Source organism: Bubalus bubalis, chromosome 23, assembly GCF_019923935.1.
Source record: "Bubalus bubalis isolate 160015118507 breed Murrah chromosome 23, NDDB_SH_1, whole genome shotgun sequence".
NCBI classification, from domain to species: domain Eukaryota; kingdom Metazoa; phylum Chordata; class Mammalia; order Artiodactyla; family Bovidae; genus Bubalus; species Bubalus bubalis.
The window spans coordinates 31053610-31066701 of record NC_059179.1 but is presented as its reverse complement, the minus strand read 5'-3'; the positions used below and the strand labels follow the sequence as shown (position 1 = coordinate 31066701).

Genomic DNA, 13092 nt, shown 5'->3' with positions numbered 1-13092 from the left:
ATTGGGGATTGGTACCTGGGTGTTCATTATACTGTTTTCTCTACTTTTCTTTATATTTTGAAATTTTCCACCGTAAAAGTACCCGAAAGTAAAAATAGGAAGAGAGGAGCCAGCAGTTAATCTCCCCAAATGGATTCTGCCCTCAAAGGATTGATGGTCCTTTTCTTTGTCACACTCCCAGATAAAAATTAGAATGGTTGTAAGGACCTATTGCACAGCGCTTGAAACTCTACTTAATGCTTTGTGACATTCTGGATGGGAGGGGGGCGTTTGGGGAAGAATGGATACATGTATATGTAAGGCTGAGTTCCTTTGCTGTTCACCTGAAACTACCACAACATTGTTAATCGGCTGTACCCCCCCCCAATAATAAAAAAAAAAAGCTAAAATTTCACTGAAAAAAAAAAATTAGAATGGTTGTTTTTTGAGGAACCATTTTCTGTCACCCGGAAAATATCTGTGGTGAACTCAGCTGCAGCGTCAGCATGCACTGTTGATGGAGCTCAGCCCAGCCAACTGTCCAGGTGGCTTCTGGGATTTAGGGGATTATCTGTGGATAAAGTATAATCCCAGGCTGTCTGCCCCCACCAGTCCCCAGCAGCTTTAGGCTTCCCATCCCCAGTCTTGGGGAACTGGACACACTCACCCATTCAGCAAGTATTTATTGAGGGGCAGCTCTATGCCCCGGTAGCTGCAGAGACACTCTTAGGGAAACAGGCTTCTCCCTTCAATCTCAGGACTAACCATTTTATTGTGAGCCTGAGAGGAAAGGGGACTGCCTGATGGAAAATAGGCTGCCTCCACTAGGGAGGGGCTTGTTTGCTACAAAGGGGGATGACGTTTTTAGAAGGAAACAGAAATTGAATTCTGAAATCAAATGCAATCACACAAGACACCAGCTAGCTGGCCATTGCCTCTGGGTCTCAGCTGCCTTCAGTCAGAGGCACTGTCCTCGCCTTGCCATAGGAGCCTTAATGAAGGCGTGGAAGGAAGGTTTTCTTTCTCTTTGCGGTTATCCGTGCCAGCCTTCCCTGCAATCTGCTCCTCCTCTAGTGTCACCAAACCTTCTACCTCTAGACATTTCAACCTATGACCACACATGTATGGAGCACCCACATGGCCAGGCTATGTACTGGTCGCTGGACACTAATGTGATCAGGACTGCTCCAACTGCCCCCAGCTCAGAGAAGAGGCTCGGCCCGGCCACAGACCTATAGTCAGTGTGACAGAGCATCCATGTGTATGAGGTGGGGTAGGCTGGAGCTCTGGAGAAGGCCACCTAGAGCAGAGGAGAGCTGAGGTGAGCTTACAGGAATGAATCAAGGAGAGCCAGGCTGTGGAGGGAGGGAGTGGAAAGCGTTCCAGGCACAGGTAACCCCTTGCTTAGTTGCTTAGTGTTAGTCGCTCAGTTGTGTCTGACTCTTTGCGACCCCGTGGACTGTATCCCACCAGGCTCTTCTGTCCATGGGATTCTCCAGGCAAGAATCCTGGAGTGGGTAACCATTCCCTCCTTCAGGGAATCTTCCCAGCCCAGGAATCAAATCCAGGTCTCTCACATTGAAGGCACACTCTTTACCATCTGAGCCACCAGGGAAGGTAAAGGAATTAAAAAAAAAAAAAACAAAAAACAATAAGAACCCAGAATGGTGTGTGCTGGCGGTATGTGGGAGACTAAGGCATTTTTGGTATTTATTAGAAGATTAAGCAGGTCAGGTGGCAGAAGGACGTGTGTGTCATGTAAGGCCTTTAGTCTTAGCCTTTGGCTGGCGCAGCCCCAGATGAGGATGTTACTCAGGGACCTGGTCAGGTGAGCATTTGAGGACCTCATTTAGGTCGTCCTGTGGAGGAAAGATGTTTTATTTGAGGGTGGGGGTGGGGTCCAGACTGGGCTCAGGGAGACAGATAGGAGGCTTTTGTGGGTAATCCAGGCCTGAGCTGATAAGGCCCCAGCCGGAACTTGGCAGTGATAGCAGCAATTGAAGAGGCCACACAGATGGGAGAGACAGTTAGGAAGTAAATTGCCGGAAGGGCTGGGATGAGGGAGACAGGGGTAGAAGGTGACTGAGTGAATGGTGACACCTTTAGATAGGGACCCTGCAGGAACAAGTCTGGGTGTGTAGCAGGAGGAGGAGTTGGAGGTGAAGTTTAGATTATTACTAAGTAGAAGTTGATCGTGGGCAACCCAAGGGGATAGTGGTAGGGTGGCCTGGCAAGCAGTGCAGGAAGGTCATCTGTCAACGGGATTTGTCTGTCATTTCTTATGCCCAACAGTTCACCAAGTCCCGGGACTCTGCCTTTCAGATCTCCTTCCTCAGCTGCCCTTTCTAGTCCCGTGGCCAGGGCCAGCTTCCTGAGCGTGTGACCTGTGTAGCTGGACAAGGCTGTACTTAGAAGGGCACAATGCTTGCTTTAATGCTTGCTGTCACTCTATTGACAATAATTTTCGGACAAGGAACCCTGACTTTTCCTTTGGTACTGGGCCCCACGAATTTTGTAGCCGGTGCCCCCCATTTGTTGTTCTTGTTCAGTCTCTAAGTCTCTAAGTCATATCTGACTCTGCGACCCCGTGGACTGCAGCATGCCAGGCTTCCCGGTCCTTCACCATCTCCCGGAGTTTGTTCAAACTCATGTCCATTGAGTCGGTGATGCCATCCACAGTATTAGTTAAAGGGCCCCTTTAGCCCTACCACTGGGCCCTACAGTAGCATCCTGTTTCCCAATCTTGAGGTCCTCTCCTTGCTCTCTTGTCCTCTGCAATGTGATCTTTCAAAGCTTAGATCAGAGCACAGAGCCCAACTTCTCTGCTCAGAAACCCTCAGGGACACCTACGCACTGTCTGATAAAAATCTAGATTCCTTAGTGGAACACCAAGATCCTTGTTCTAACCAACTGGCCATCACCCACCTCCAGCCTTGTTTCTCTCCTTCCGTCCCCCTTTCCCAACTCCAGCCTCCAGTCACACAGAACTGCCCATTTCCTAAAGTGCCTCCCTCACTCCTTTGTTAGGAATCCTTTTCCACCTTCACACACCAGCTCCAGAGCTAAGGTTTCACCTCCAAGAAGTGACCTGTTGATCCGCCAGCCTGTTTATCAGTTGCCCTCCTGGGGGTTCTCACGCTCTTGCCGTTTGCCCCTCCCCCAGCCCGTCACAGGAGTGTTATCTGTCCTGCTGTTAGTCTGAAGGCTCCCAGGCCACACTCAGGACTTTTCCCACTATCGGTGACCCCATCATAACACCCAACACATGGCAGGGGCTCACGCAGTTTTGGCAGAATGAAATCTGGTGCTTGCTGAGACTTGAAAGCAGCAGGCTTCTTAGTAGGCATGCAGGGGAAAAAGTTGGCCACAACATAAATAAGGGCCCTACACCCTGGATCAGGAGACAAGACAGGAAGCTGTAGACTCACAGGCCCTAGGATCAGGAAGTAAAATTTGGAAGAGGAGGATGTCTGACTCCTCACCCCCAGCCCCACCACTGCTTGGGAATGGGAGTAAGGGGGAGGGGGGAGGGGGAGGGGGAGGGGGGAGGGGGCGGGGGCGGCAGTGTGGTTCAAGAAAAAAAGCAGAATTTAAATTAGCGTGAGTATATGAAGCAAGACCTTGCTTTATTTGTCATTCTCTCTCCGATGCCAGTTCCTCAGAGCTGGGCAAGAAGATTTTTGTGTTTCTTGTCCCCTCCTTTGACCGGTCATCTTAGCCCTCAGGCCCTGACTCATTATTGTGATCTGATGTTCTTACCTGGTGGAGGGTCATAGTGCCCCTTTCTAAAAAGCGTAGGCCTGTTCCTTGGAAAAGTGCACACGCAGTTTTCAGCTTCCAGCGTAGGGAAGCTGCACAGACCTGGGAACGCCTGTGTCTGCCCCTGCTGCCTTCATCTGCCTGTGAAGTGGGGCCAGGTGGCCTGTGGATCAGAGGGTACCCCAGAATGCCAGGGCAGGGGCCCAGAGCCATTCTGAAGACAACCCAAGGGTCCACTAGCAGCCCCAGCTCTCCAATGGATGCATTTTGCCAGCTCACTTCATTGGCTTTTTTGTTTCTCATCATGCAAGTAGCACATGCTCATTATTGAAAATGTGGGAAAAGCAGAGATATGAAAATGATGTTATTTTTTTCTTTAAGAGCACTACTTTCTCTGGTTTCTTCAAGACTGCTATTGGGTCTGGACCCAAGACTTGCTTCACACCATCTTGGTAAAAAGGAAAGAGCACTGGACTAGGAGTCAAAGAGCTGGATTTTTGTTCAGCCTCTGCTATGACCAGCTTTTGTTGCTTCTTTAATATTTGTAGAGTGCCTTCTGGGTGTGTAGGTGTTTTTCTCCCCATGGCCCTCCCATCTCCCTCACTCCCAGGACCTTAGAGTGGAGTGAATACAAAATTCACTTCAGGATCTAGGCACTTGCTGTGTGACTGTTGAGAATCACTCACCCTTTGCTGTCATGGTTTCCTCTTCTATAAAGTAGGGACATTAGCGTCTATCTGTACACGGTGAGTGACAATGACATAATGTACATAAAGCTATAGCATGATGTAAGCATAAGGTATTTGTACATAAGGTATTTGTTGTTGCTAATAATAATAATATCCATCAGCAAAGCATTTACTCAGTCAAATGCCGATACACTGGTACACTGTTTCCTCCTCTATAAAATGGGAATGAAAATAGGACTTAGCTCATAAGTTACTATCATGATTCAGTGGGTTAAGTTACTTAGAATGGACGGCTACTTAGAATGCCTGGTGCATATTAAGAACTCAGGAAATGTTAACTAGGTGAACAGACTGTAGTATTTGTTCCAGCCAAGGAAAGACTTTTTAATGGCTCAGGAAAAATAAGATGGGAATAGGCATGGTAGGGAGAAAGAGGGGTACTTGCTGTTTAATTCAGCTGGCAGTGAAAGAATTATTGGAAGCCCTTGAACTTGTTCTCAAGGCTTACTGAGTTCGAGGGGATATTTAAAGAGTAAAAATCCCCAGACCAACTTACAGTAAACTAGAAGTGACAAGAAGCCATTCAGATAATAATAAGTGCTAAATTGGATGGTTTTGATATTGAGACCCGAAGAAACTTTGTAGAAGAGAGATCAATAAAGCCAGGAGCATTAGAGCAGCTGAGTCTGGGAGAGGGGTTTAGGTTTGATTAAACAACTCTTCCAGTTCTAAGAGCAAGGACTTTGGAGTGTGACATTTAAGCCCCTGGTCAGCTGCTTACCGATTGTGTGACCTTGGGCAAGTTACTTCACTTCTCTAAGCCACAGTTCTCTCATCTGGAAAAAAAAAAAAATGTGGATTGGGGGGAGATAATAATAGTACCTACCTCCGAGGGCTGATGAGAAGATTAAATGGAGTACCTATGAAAAGCTCTTCTCTGCGTGCCTGGAGCATGGTGGGGGCTCTGTGTGAGCCAGTATTTTTCTTTGAAAAGTCACGGGCAGCACGGAAGCACAGAATCTTGGCAGTAAGGAATTGTAATTCTATTTTGAAATTTTCCAGAGAGGGAGCTTACTGCCTCATGAGGCATTTTTGAATGAGGCCAAAAAAGGAAACAAGCATATCCTGGGGTTTTTATGAGATTCCAGGTATGTCCTGAGCACTTCACTAAATCCTCACAACCACCCGATGATGAAGTACTATTGCCCCAATTTTACAGTTGGTCAAGGACAAAGAGAGAGGGCCAAGGACAAAGAGAGGGCTTTCCTGGTGGCTCAGATGGTAAAGCGTCTGCCTGCAATGCGGGAGACCCAGGTTTGATCCCTGGGTTGAGAAGATCCCCTGGAGAAGGAAATGGCATCCCACTCCAGTACTCTTGCCTGGAAAATCCCATGGATGGAGGAGCCTGGTAGGCTACAGTCCATGGGGTCGCAAATAACTGGACACGACTGAGTGACTTCATTTTCTAAGGACAAAGAACTGAAGCCGACTTTCCCATATCACCTACTCTTTGCTTCCAGGTCTGGAGAAATGTTGTATAAATCTAGACTCTCTGAAATATTTAAGGATGGTCATTTGTCCCTTCCCCACCTTATCTTTTCTAAGATAACAGTCCTTGTTCCTTACATAACTGTTTTCCGGATTCCTGGAAGACTTTTCATTTATTTGCCAGAACTCTTTACTTGTGATCCCTGAATGAAACTGGAGTGCAAGAGAGAATGTCCGTTTACTCAAAATTCAAAGGTCCAACTGAAAGAGTGGCCATTAATGTCCCTGGACATGGGTAGAGAAAGGAAGAGATGGAAGAGTGCCAACACTTGAAAGCAAAGATGCAGGTTGTCCTCTCCATTGGGGAGCCACAGACTATTTCTGAAGAAATCAATTCAGTTCAGTTCAGTCGCTCAGTCGTGTCTGACTCTTTGCAACCCCATGGACTGCAGCACACCAGGCTTCCCAGTCCGTCACCAATTCCCGAAGCTTGCTCAAACTCATGTCCATGGAGTCAGTGATGCCATCCAACCATCTCACCCTCTGTTGTCCCATCTGAAGGAATGGGAGGGACATTTTTTACTCCCCACTCCCAGCCTCCCCCTTGCAGCATTTCAAGTCTGGTCTAAATGAATGGGGCAGGGGGCCATTCTTGAAACTACAGGAAGTGGGCTGGAGGTGGGAAGATGTTAGAAGGAGCAAGTTTGTGGTCTCTCCAGCTTTGCTATGGAGATTCTGGCCGGAAAGATAAATAACTGGTAACACTTACTATTATTTTTTTTTTTAACGGGGAGTGTATACCCTTAGGTGAGCATCATAAATGCTCTATATAAGACCCTGGGGGCAAGAAGATGTGAAAGCTGTGGGGAGAAAACCACCTATAAGTGATAAGTCCACAGCCTCTGGGTAGAGATCTCTGGTTGCTGGTTTCTCCCCCTTCCCTCTCAGTGTGGTTCCTGAAGATGATTTCCAGACTCCAGTCTTTTACCACCTTCATGGGTTTCACAATACCTGAGTATTGTGACACCTCCTCTATCATTCCTGAAATTGGCTTTACAGAGACTCATTAAAAACAATAAGCAAAAAAAACAACCCACATTTTGTCTTAAATTGTAGTCTCTGAAGTTTAATAACCTAATTCTATTTTTTTGTAGTAGAAATTAAAATCTATGACAATCCAGATGGGAGACTCTCATCTGTATACCACCTACAGTCTCCTCTCCTGCCACCAGGATGCCAACTTGTATGTGGAGAAACAGTGATTGGGTTCTGCAATAAAGGAGACCGGTGTCGAGCCCAGACTCTGGAAGTGGCCAGCAGTGTAGCTTGTACAAATGCCTTAAACTCTTCCAAGCTGCAGTTGCTTCTTGAGTAAAGTTGGGATAGTTAAGTTATAAAGCAGAAACAAAATAATAGATGTGGAAAGTACCTTGTAAAATGCTTGGGCTATTCCTTTCAGTAACTTCCTTGCTCCTGGGGAAGGTGGGGCCTGGAATCCTACCTCCTCTGGGCTAGAACTAGTGGAAAAACATTCCTAAAACCTACAGACTTCAGAGCAAGAGCAGTGCCCAAGGTTCCACCAGCGCTCCGCACCTGACCTGCTGTGGGACTTTGTGGGAGTCACTCCTAACCCCACCCCCACCCCATCCAGACACACACACACCTCCCCTGCCCCAAAGCTCCGTTTCCTGTTTAAAGTGGGAAGAGTTATGGAAGTGCTTCTCAAACTTGATTGTGCATAAGATCACCTGTTGTTCAGTCGCTTGGGAGCCTACTGAAATGCAAATTCTCCTCCTAGGACTGGAGATTCTTCATTTCCAACCAACTCCCAGGTGATACTGATGCTGCTGGCCACAGACCACACTTGGAGTATCAAGGAGTTACTTAACTCCTAGAGGTTGAGAAAGGCTTAAATTAGACAATACACCCTAAACATTTAGGGACTTAACATAAGTCCTTCAGGGACTTATGCAATAGATGTCAATATTATAGTGATTGGTGTATATGGCGGGGGGGTGGGTTGAGAGGTAACTCCAGATAGAGCAAGAAAAAAAATGAAAGTGAAAGTCACTCAGTCGTGTCTGACACTTTGCGACCCCATGGACTGTAGCCCTCCAGGCTCCTCTGTCTATGGAATTCTCCGGGCAAGAATACTGGAGTGGGTGGTCATTCCCTTCTCCAGAGGATTTTCTTGACTCAGGGATCAAGCCCGTGTCTCTGTCACCGCAGGCAGATTCTTTACCGTCTGAGCCAAAAGAGAAGCCCAGATAGAGCAGAGGATGATGAGAGTTCTTTTAACTGTGGGTTTGGAAAAAGCAAGCCCTAGTTTTATGACCCATGCCATAGCTGTGTGAGGTGAGTTTGGCCAGATCTCTTGACGTTTCTGAGCCTCCAAATACCCCTCTGCAAAGGGAAGGGTGACTGAATTAGATGGTGTCTAAGAATTCTCTCAGCTTTAAGTCCAAACTTGTGCAGTAATCTCTGCACACCCCCACCACTAAAGGACACATAACAGGCTTGACCTTGGCCATAACCTTGAGCCACATCTGTCACAGGGATGGGTCTGCTCTGAGCCTGCTTTGATTGCAGGGAGGATGAATAACTGGAGAGCCCAGCTTGGCATTCCTTGAGCTCTTAGTGACATCCCCTGGAAGCCTCTGTTCCTTGGGCCTCATGCAAGGTGTTGCCTGCTTGGCAGGGGGGCAGGTGTGTGTGTGTGTGTGTGTGTGTGTGTGATGATTTGCAGCCTGAACGGGAGAAGGCTCGCTGCGTGCTCAGAAAATGGATGTAAAAGGAGGCATTTCAACATTCCATCCCACTGCTTCACTGCACTGGAGGCGAAGGTGATTCACGAGCAAGCTCCTTGCTAGCATATATCACATACAGCAGACTCCAGCCTTTCTTCATGTCCCTCCAGACTCCAGGCTGGAAACCAGGGGGCCAGAACCTGTAAGAAACTTGCCCCGCAGTGGAATAAATGGGCATCCAGCAACCTAGTTCCTAAATGAGAAGAACAGAGATGCCTGAGTTCCAAGGCTGTAAGCAGCCTGCCAGTGCAGCCCCTTTATTAACCCATGAGTCTGCATTAAGCCCTCACCATGAGCAAACATTTATTGAATACCTGCTAAGCATATTATTCAACTGAATAACCGATTTAACCTCATTGTATCCCAGTGAAGACAGCCTGATGCAGATGGGGGAATCCAGGTTTAGAGAGGTTAAGTGACTTGGTCAGGGCCACACAGCAAGACATCCAACAAGTTTCACACCTTGGGCAGGGCCCAGGTTAACCTGACACCCTCCCTTCCTCTGTTATGAACTCATGTCAAAAGCCCTGGCCTTCATGGTTACTCTTGATTATTGACATTTTCTTTTCTCCCCTTGACCAACGAACCAGCTCTTAAGGACCCTGTAGCCATAGTGCCCAGCCTGGCCCACAGCTGACCCTAGTAAGACATTTTTTCTCAGTGAATACTTGGAATGGGAGCTCGGGTCCTGGCACTGTAAGGCTCATTCTGGGGCTGAGAGGGGAAGGAAGAAGAGCCCAGGACTTTATTCCTGACCTCGGGGGCTTATTGTCTGGTTGTTATGGACCCAAATTCAAATCTTGAAAGGGAAAGAAGATCCTTGAATCAGGCTGGGTTTGATTACAGATTCAAGGGGCTAGTAAAACCAGAGGGCTAGCCATCAGGGTGGGTCAGGGAGAAGGGAAAAGGGAGAAGGGAGAAGTAAGAACTGAAACCATGGAGGATTTACACAGGCAGAGGTGAAAAGGCTCCGCCACTGCAGGAGGAACAAGACAGGAGAAGGCAGGAATGGGAGATGGAAACAGCCAGGTGTCCTCTTCAGGGAGAAGGAGGCCGTCCCGGTGGGGAGCAGGAAGACTTTGGGGACGATAAGGAGGTTGCTGCTGCTGTTAAGTCGCTTCAGTAGTGTCCGACTCTGTGCAACCCATAGATGGCAGCCCACCAGGCTCCCCTGTCCCTGGGATTCTCCAGGCAAGAGCACTGGAGTGGGTTGCCATTTCCTTCTCCAATGCATGAAAGTGAAAAGTAAAAGTGAAGTTGCTCAGTCGTGTCCGACTCCTAGAGACCCCATGGACTGCAGCCTACCAGGCTCCTCCGTCCATGGGATTTTCCAGGCAAGAGTACTGGAGTGGGGTGCCATTGCCTTCTCCGGATAAGGAGGTTAGGTCTAGGAAATAACGCCTGCTTTGTGCAATCAGGTCCTGTGTCTATAAAGTCTAAAAATGGTGATTACCCTTTGACCTAGTGATTCCACTTCTGGGAAATGATCTTAACTAAAATCTCCAAAATACAGGGGAGGTAAAGCTATATTCACAACAGTGTTCATCACAGAGCTATTTATACGAAGGTAAAAATGGAAGCAGCCAAAACATTTCTCATAAGAGAATAGTGAAGAAATCAAGAGACTAGTGAAGAAATCGGCATATCCAACAGCCATTACATGGGATGTTTTCAAAGATTCTGAGCAACATTCAAAGTCAATTATGTTATAATGTTGAGGGAAATGGCCCGTTACAAATAATAACAGTGGCTGCGTTTATTGAGTGCTGTTTCCTAGGCACTCAAGCTTTCCATATTTGGCCTCATTTAATCAATACAACCACTCCAGGAGGGTGGAATGACTTCCATGGAACAGATTCATGGAATGAGGCTCTCTCAGGGAGAGGTGGAAGAGCTGGGATTGGAGCTCTGGTCACACTTGACTATGCACTGACCACCGCCTGATGTAACATGACCGCTTCTAGCCAGGAGACCTGAGAGCAATATATCAAATATTAACAATGGTTCTTTTGTGGGGGTGGGAGGCCTATGGGGGGTGGTGATTCCCTCCTACTTTTCTGTATTTTCCAAATTTTTCCTTATGTAGGTGTGATACGCTTTTTGTATCTTTTCCATATTTTCAGTTACTCATTTTGCTTATCAGGGCTTCCCCAGTGGCTCAGCGGTAAAAAATTCACCTGCAATGCAGGACACTCTGGGTCGGGAAGATATGCTGGAATAGGAAATGGCAACCCACTCCGGTATTCTTGCCTGGGAAATCCCATGGACAGAGGAGTCTGGTGAGCTACAGTCCAGGGGGCTCGCAAAAGAGTCAGACACGACTTGGCTACTAAACAACAATTCTGCTTATCAGAACTTGCAACTTGTTTTTTTGTTTTTTGTTTTTTCCATTTACCAGTAGGTCTCAGTGATCTTAACATCTTTCAGATGCCCCTTATTCTTCTGTGGGGAGAGCAGGGGGCTCAGAACATTCCATGTTACAGATTTGGCATACATTTTTTATCTGTATTTCCTATTGAGGGCCATCCTAATCTAGACCCTTTTGGACAGAGGGTGTTTTGTTTGTTGGTTTTTCACAGAAAAGAAAAAACTAGGGGGGAAAGTACTTCTAGGTGGCTCCGGCAGATTCAAGTTGGAGGGATTTAAGGGCCTCCAGATTCGACTTTCCGGGTGGCTCAGACGGTAAAGCGTCTGCCTACAATGTGGGAGACCTGGGTTCGATCCCTGGGTTGGGAAGATCTCCTGGAGAAGGAAATGGCAACCCACTCCAGTATTCTTGCCTGGAAAATCCCATGGACAGAGGAACCTGTTAGGCTACAGTCCATGGGGTCGCAAAGCGTCGGACACAACTGAGCGACATTTACTTACTTTACTCCAGATTCGAAGACAATCCCTGTTGGTAAAAATGACTGGCTGGAGTGAGCAGGTCTGTCTGAAGGATGAGTTTCTCTTCAGTCTTTAGTTTCCAGAAATAATATCCCCACACGTACCCTCGGGGCAGTTCTATCAGCTGACCCCCCCTTGGCAGGAGTAAGGCTTGTCTCTCTGGAGGAAGTTATAGATTAGGATCCCTCCTGCCCTGGATTCATATTGACATGTAGCTTAATTCTGTTTGGCTGTGGGCAAATCCTCTTCAGGAAGTCAGTTATTCCAATCCCTCTGGGCTATCAGGATGTAGGACTGACTCCACTCCATTCACTTCTACCAACTTCCCTGGAGGTCTTTTATAACAAATAGAGTTAGAAAAACCGGAACCTCAGCCAATTCCTTACACCTGCTGTGTGCCCCGCAGCCAACTGTGTTAGGGCTCTGGGCTGTGTGCTTCATTTACATGCAATCAGGGGCCAGCGTTTCAATCAGCTCCAACCTTCTCTGGCGATTCTCTGAGGCCTTAGGGAGAAAAACACAGGGCTGACTCTGACCAGCTGTGTGATCCTGGGTAAGTTAACAACTTCTCTGAGTATCAGTTTCTCATTTGTCAGGTGGGGGCAGTGAGACCTACGTGATAGTGTTGTGCAGATTAAATGAACTACTGGCATGACTTTGGCATCTAGCACAGTGACTATGCCTGGAAGCTGAGCAATGAGTTATGGGCATAATCCTTAAGGAGCCTAAGAAGGCAAGCCTTTTGGCTTCCTTTAGCCCAGCATGCCGGAGAAGGCGGTGGCACCCCACTCCAGTACTTTTGCCTGGAAAATCCCATGGATGGCGGAGCCTGGTAGGCTGCAGTCCATGGGGTCACTAAGAGTTGGACACAACTGAGTGACTTCCTTTTCACTTTTCACTTTCACGCGTTGGAGAAGGAAATGGCAACCCACTCCAGTATTCTTGCCTGGAGAATCCCAGGGACAGGGGTGCCTGGTGGGCTTCCATCTATGGGTCGCACAGAGTCGGACACAAGTGAAGTGACTTAGCAGTAACAGCAGCCCAGCCTGCATTGAGGTTACCTAGGACTGTCCAGGAGAGCTTGTCTTTGAGATCCTCTGATTCAGGGGTGGTGGTTTAGTCGCTAAGTTGTGTCTGACTCTTTTGTAACCCCACGGACTGTAGCCCGCCAGGCTCCCCTGTCCATGGGATTTCCCAGGCAAGAATACTGAAGGGGGTTGCTATTTCCCTCTCCAGGGGATCTTTCTGACCCAGGGATTGAACCCCACTCCCCTGCATTGCAATCAGATTCTTTACTGGCTGAGCTACCAAGGAATGGAAGGGAAGCCTATTCATTTCTCAGTCAATGGGATGGTACCCTGAACTACCTAAGCTAAAAAGCAAGAACAAAACAAATAAGCTCCCACTTCTAAAGGCAGCTCCTAAACCTGTAAAAGCTTAAACTCATCCAGCTGCTGTCTAGCCAGCATGCTATATACCTTCTT

At 47.6% G+C, this 13092-nt stretch overlaps 1 long non-coding RNA gene across 1 annotated transcript; it reads right to left on the bottom strand.

Annotated features, from left to right (window-relative positions):
• Positions 1–8058: 8058 nt before the first annotated feature.
• LOC123331380 lies at positions 8059–11940 on the bottom strand. Its single transcript, XR_006547988.2, has 2 exons — positions 11591–11940; positions 8059–8915 (listed from the first exon to the last, which is right to left on the bottom strand). It is a non-coding gene; the product is annotated as an uncharacterized LOC123331380 (long non-coding RNA).
• Positions 11941–13092: the final 1152 nt, after the last annotated feature.